We start from the raw sequence: 6,577 nt of genomic DNA, 5'->3' as shown, positions 1-6,577 counted from the left end.
ATGCAAACCGGTGGGTGAAAGACGATTCGAGAATCGAACATGTGACCTACACTTGTGGATGAAATTTTGCAATAGTTTTTTCTCAGCTTATCATATACAACCCTCAAATTCTTCAATGGCTCATACTTCCTTGTGGACAACTCTCAGAAATCTTTGGTGTGAACACTGATCAATACCACATTGCTGCGATCGACGGATCTGGAAGGTACTCAAAATAAGTTTTTGAGGACAAAAAGTTATGATTGAAGGCGAACAATCCATTGATTGGCTGCTCTGTCTGCTAATTGATTTGGAATGTAAATTGAAAGTCAAATACGTGGTTATAATCATTCAGTGTACACTTTGTCTGATGTTGACATTGCTTACTATTGGATTGACATTGTTTACTATTGGATTTACTTTGTCTGTTGTCGGCATTCCTTACTATTCGATAGGAGGTTTGGGGCAGTGGGAAATGGTATGATTTATGTCAAAGCATGTGAGAGAAGATGGAGAAGATGGATAGGAGGTTTGTGGTAATTAGAAATGGAGCATCATTGCTTACTATTGGATTGGCATTGTTTACTATTGGACTGTTGTCGGCATTCCTTACTATTCGATAGGAGGTTTGGGGCAGTGGGAAATGGTATGATTTATGTCAAAGCATGTGAGAGAAGATGGAGAAGATGGATAGGAGGTTTGTGGTAATTAGAAATGGAGCATCATTGCTTACTATTGGATTGACATTGTTTACTATTGGATTTACTTTGTCTGTTGTCGGCATTGCTTACTATTCGATAGGAGGTTTGGGGCAGTGGGAAATGGTATGATTTATGTCAAAGCATGTGAGAGAAGATGGATAGGAGGTTTGGGGTAGTTAGAAATGGAGGTTTGGAGTAGTGGGAAATGGTATGATTTATGTCAAAGCATGTGAGAGAAGATGGATAGGAGGTTTGCTTACTATTCGATAGGAGGTTTGGGGTAGTTGGAAATGGTATGATTGTTTGGGGTAGTTGGAAATGGTATGATTTATGTGAGAGAAGATGGATAGGAGGTTTGGGGTAGTTGGAAATGGTATGATTTATGTGAGAGAAGATGGACAGGAGGTTTGGGGTCGTTAGAAATGGTATGGTGATTTATATCAAAGCATGTGAGAGAAGATGGATAGGAGGTTTGGGGTAGTAGGAAATGGTACGAGGTTTTGGGTAGTTGGAAATGGTATGATTTATATCAAAGCATGTGAGAGAAGATGGATAGGAGGTTTGGGGTAGTTAGAAATGGTATGGTGATTTCTATCAAAGCATGTGAGAGAAGATGGATAAGAGGTTTGGGGTAGTAGGAAATGGTACTGTGATTTATATCAAGCATGTGAGAGAAGGTTTGGGGTAGTTGGAAATGGTATAGTGATTTATATCAAAGCATGTGAGAGAAGATGAATAGGAGGTTTGGGGTAGTTGGAAATGGTAGGGTGATTTATATCAAAGAATGTGAGAGAAGATATCTGGTTGGCAACATTGCTTACTATTGGATTTACTTTGTCTATTGTCGGCATTGCTTACTATGGGATTTACTTTGTCTGTTTATAGAATTTACTTTCTCTATTGTCGGCATTGCTTACTATGGGATTTACTTTGTCTGTTTATAGGAGGTTTGGGTTGCTTACTATGAGATTTACTTTGTCTTTGTCTGTTTATAGAATTTACTTTCTCTATTGTCGGCATTGCTTACTATGGGATTTACTTTGTCTGTTTATAGGAGGTTTGGGTTGCTTACTATGAGATTTACTTTGTCTGTTTATAGGAGGTTTGGAGGTATTGTCGGCATTGCTTACTATGGGATTTACTTTGTCTGTGTATAGGAGGTTTGGGTTGCTTACTATGAGATTTACTTTGTCTGTTTATAGGAGGTTTGGAGGTTTGGGGTAGTTGGAAATGGTATGGTGATTTATATCAAAGCATGTGAGAGAAGATAGTCGGTTGGCAACATTGCTTATTTTTGGATTTACTTTGTCTGTTGTCCGCATTGCTTACTATGGGATTTACTTTGTTTGTTTATAGGAGGTTTGGGGCATTGCTTACTATGGGATTTACTTTGTCTGTTTATAGGAGGTTTGGGGTAGTTGGAAATGGTATGCTTTGATTTATATCAAAGCATGTGAGAGAAGATAGCTGGTTGTTTGATGTCAGGATTGCTTACTATGGGATTTAATTTGTCTGTTTATAAGAGGTTTGGGGCAGTTGGAAATGGTATGCTTTGATTTATATCAAAGCATGTGAGAGAAGATAGCTGGTTAGTTGTTTGATGTCAGGATTGCTTACTATGGGATTTACTATGGGATTTACTTTGTCTGTTTATAGGAGGTTTGGGGTAGTTGGAAATGGTATGCTTTGATTTATATTAAAGCATGTGAGAGAAGATAGCTGGTTGGTTGATGTCAGGATTGGTTGGCGTTATTGCTTACTATTGGATTTACTTTGTGTGTTGTTGGCATTGCTTGTTGGCAATATTGCTTACTATTGGATTTACTTTGTGTGTTGTTGGCATTGCTTACTATGGGATAGGAGGTTTGGGGTAGTTGGAAATGGTGTGCTTTGATTTATATCAAAGGATGTGAGAGAAGATAGCTGGTTTGCTGATTATATGATTTGTTATCTGTGTTGCCACAAATATTAAAACAAAAATTTAAAGCTTAAACCCAAAGTTTCAAGTCAAATACTTTTTCTCTACCTTATTGAATAGTGACAATGCATTTTGTTAGCCTTCTCTACCTTATTGAATAGTGACAATGCATTTTGTTAGCCTTTATTGACCAATGAGAGGCTTTGACATCTTATTTGGCCTCTTTTCTAGAGAAAAAGGCACATGGGCTTTGACATCTTATTTGGCCTCTTTTCTTTGACATCTTATTTGGCCTCTTTTCTTTGACATCTTATTTGGCCTCTTTTCTAGAGGAAGAGGCACATGCTGTATCAAATCTCCAAAATTTCTTTGGTTAAAGAACATTATTTCATTCAAATGTGTGCAGATTGAAATAATACTAAGATTGTTCCATGCTACTCCTCTCACATTACATTTTGAACTTAAATTTTGTACTAAAAAATTTTTGTTGTTGGCATAAAACTTTTGTTGTTGGCATGCTATTACCACTGTGTTGACACCTCTCGTGTCCTTTCCTTTGCTGTCACACAAAGGCCACGGACAGCTGCACCGCCACTGCTTTGCTTTGCCAGCCACTTGGTGATCTGGATTTGTTCTTGGTGATATAGACAAACTTACCCATTATTCCTACACTTGCCAACATGTCTAAACATACATACACATGGCTCACCATTGTTCCTACACTTGCCAGCGCTTACCACCGCTTCTTGGTGACAGAGCGCAGTCATTTGTCCTAAATTACAACAAAAGAGGGGCACAACAACAACAAATAATTTTCAATTAGTTCTTCATGTACAAGAAGAACCTGAACCTTAAGAAGAATCTGAACCTGAAATCTTGAGAATATCAATGGCGGGATTCACCATGTTCATCCTTTCCAAGGTCGCAAAATCTTCTTCCGCCATGACAAGGTAAGATATTCCCTTCCTTCATCCCTTCTCACTCTAAATTCTGTCTCTAATGCGCACAAATGTGTAAATAAAAAACAATTTTAGAGCATAATGATTCAAATCAATTGCTTGAGCCATCCTAAAAAACAATTTTAGAGCATAATGATCCTAAAAAACAATTTTAGAGCATAATGATTCATAGAGCATAATGATTCAAAACAATTGCTTGAGCCATCCTGCCATTTTCATAAAATCATGAAAGAACATAACCCTAATGAATAACACACCGGATCAGGAAAAAAAATGTGTAAAAATGCTCCTTATATTATACCAAGAGAATAAAAGGATAAGTACAAATGTAACTTTTGTGTAATAAAATTAATATGCATAAAAACAAAACTTTCAGGTAGCGAAAAAAGCGTGCAGAAAACCTACAGGAAAGGCTCTACAACTTCCATTAGATACAAAGAAAATACAAATTCCATTAGATACAAAGAAAAAAAATGGCGCAACAAGATTACTAGAACCCCCTAAACCCTAAAACACAAACGAACAAGAAAGAGTGCAGGAATGTTGTCAAATAGTTCTATAAACCTCCCATAAACCCTGAATCTAAAAAGTGCACGCTAACTTACTAGAGGTGGGCGCCTGGAGTCTTCGAGGTATTGTTCCTTCACGAGTGCCAACAAGATTTTTTCAACGACGACAGAGATCCCGCTTGATGAATGAGCACGGAATGCTTTTTGTGTCCCCAGGAAACTGCATTTTTCGTCATTTTTATTGAGAGTGGGGGGCCCAAACCTGGAGGCGCATAGCCTTCTTTGCACGGGTAACACTGTTCTGCTCATACTGCCCGCCATCTTCATGCCAAATCTAACAACCATCACTATGAGTGGAGAAAAATTGGCATATTAATGGGTTATGGTGATGCAGTGTTCGAAAGTTATAATGACAAAAATGATCGGAGAATGCAATTCTTTGAAGTTTGTAAACTTGCAGACAATGCAGTGTTTTGAAGTTTGTAAACTTGCAGACAGGGCCATCAATACCCTTACTCTCATAGCCTACCCTTACTCTCCCTTTTGTCAGTGTAGACAGACTCAACAATACTCTTACTTTCCCTTTCTTCGGGCACTAGAAGAATGAGCTTCCTTTGGTGCTCATCCTGGAACCACCACTGGTTTTGCTGGTTCTATTAAGCTACTCTTGGGTGCTGAAGCACCTCTTCAGGTTAGTTAATACCCGCATGGAATAGGTACTAACAAATGGGTAAAAATAACACAATGCTTTCTAAAGACTTACTATATCTAAGAGTGTACCAAACGACGGTTTGGAGAGAGGCATGTGATGGTTTAGAGTCGAAGTTCCTTACTTTAAGCAGGCTTTGCGCTCTGGAAGAACGTCAAAAAATGGGGAGACTCTTACTGATCATACACCAGAGCCAATAATGAAGCCTCCAAAGGTTGCAGCCAAGCTTGTTAATGAAGCCTCCAAAGGTTGCAGCCAAGCTTGTTGTACCGTCTTCTTCCTCGATCTCTGTACAGTCGGATAGCGCTGCTGTGCTTAGACCGAACATAACAGTATACCAAAACAATGGTGCCGAGGATGCAAAGCCAAGCAATGCCTTCAGAAACAAAAACATATTAAAGAGGATTAAATTTGGCAACAACAATTGCCTAGTTGAGCAAAGAAGAAAACCTACCACCGGAAAATTAAAGATGTCTAGTGAAGGATCGACCTCTGCGCCAGCCTATCCATCAGGTCGTTCCCCATATTTAACGAACAGGAAATGAAATGGAAGAGGAAGCGAAATGGCCAGAAACTTTGCGATGCAAAGATGACTGGAATTGTCCAAGCTTTATCCCACGGAAACTTAAGCAAGCATCGAACAGGAATTCCAACGAACTCATGGACCAGGATCAGCATCGAACAGGAATTCCAACGAACTCATGGACCAGGATCAACATCCAGTTGGATGCAACATAACATTCCTAATCTTCTGAGCTTAAATATTTTGTCAATTAATTTTACAATAGCTATGAATCAATATTTCTGCAAAAAATATATTAAAAATACTATTTATTATTTTGTAGCTTTTCGAAAATTGTCCATTGTTTACAAGCTTGTCAAGACGACACCACCAGCTCATTACAACAGGCTGCATGCATCTAACTAGAGGACAACATCAATATGCATCTTCATCTGTTGTTGGGGACTCTCTGTCACAAGGTTCTCTCTCCAGACTTACAAATGTAAAAAGGGAATCTCCCTGCCATCAATCAATCTGCCTTGCAACACGAAGCACGTTCTCAGCTCACAAGTGGCACACATGCATAAAGATGCAGGCTGACCTACAGTTCACAAATGGAGACGAATTATGTTAAAAGGCAGAAACTTTCAATAAATTGATGCTTCCCAAGCTACATCAAGAGATACTCAATAGTTACGTCAATAATGAGCAGTAAAGGTTTGGTAGTCGTATGACTCCTCTGCATGGATCGGGGTTGAGGCTGCTATGTGTTCTATTTGTTGTAGCCATGTAAAAACAAGTCAATATTTCGTACGTATAGTGTTAGGTGAGTAGGAACCCTAGTTCCGTATCTAAATTATTAATTAGTTTATGATTCAAGATCTCTTGTGGCATCATATTCTTTGTGTTGGCTTAGTGGGTCATGATCCAAGTTCAGAGTTAGTTGTGTCAAACAAATCTCTACACTACTGGCCCTTTCGGCGTCAATCCATGAAGCACTGATTGAAGTCTCACCCGAAATAGTATGGGGGGATGCTGGAACCAAGTTTCCGCACCCAGAGATCAACGTGATGTTTTTTTGTGCCCTAGATCTGCATTCACACAGATCGACAAGCCCTTATGGCTTATTGATGTAACTTCCTTTAATCAGCCTCCAGACCTCCGCGAAGGTCTACGACTAGCTTTTGCAGACCCTGAACAAGCAAATTAACTACTTACGTGCATCATAGATTACTCTTAACCCAGTATTTACTCAGATCTGCTTAAGTGTTCGATAACTTTGACAGAAAGTGTTATAATC

General features: G+C 38.9%; 1 long non-coding RNA gene across 1 annotated transcript; it reads right to left on the bottom strand.

The window, feature by feature from the left end:
- Positions 1–3,046: 3,046 nt before the first annotated feature.
- Positions 3,047–5,448, bottom strand: LOC149205016 (uncharacterized). Its single transcript, XR_016251823.1, has 4 exons — positions 5,230–5,448; positions 4,163–5,151; positions 3,501–3,594; positions 3,047–3,370 (listed from the first exon to the last, which is right to left on the bottom strand). It is a non-coding gene; the product is annotated as an uncharacterized LOC149205016 (long non-coding RNA).
- Positions 5,449–6,577: the final 1,129 nt, after the last annotated feature.

The sequence above is a fragment of the Pinus tabuliformis genome, chromosome 1_2, assembly GCF_031772625.1.
Source record: "Pinus tabuliformis cultivar Carrire ecotype Pingquan chromosome 1_2, CPIR1, whole genome shotgun sequence".
NCBI lineage: Eukaryota > Viridiplantae > Streptophyta > Pinopsida > Pinales > Pinaceae > Pinus > Pinus tabuliformis.
This window is presented reverse-complemented; position numbering and strand designations above follow the sequence as displayed.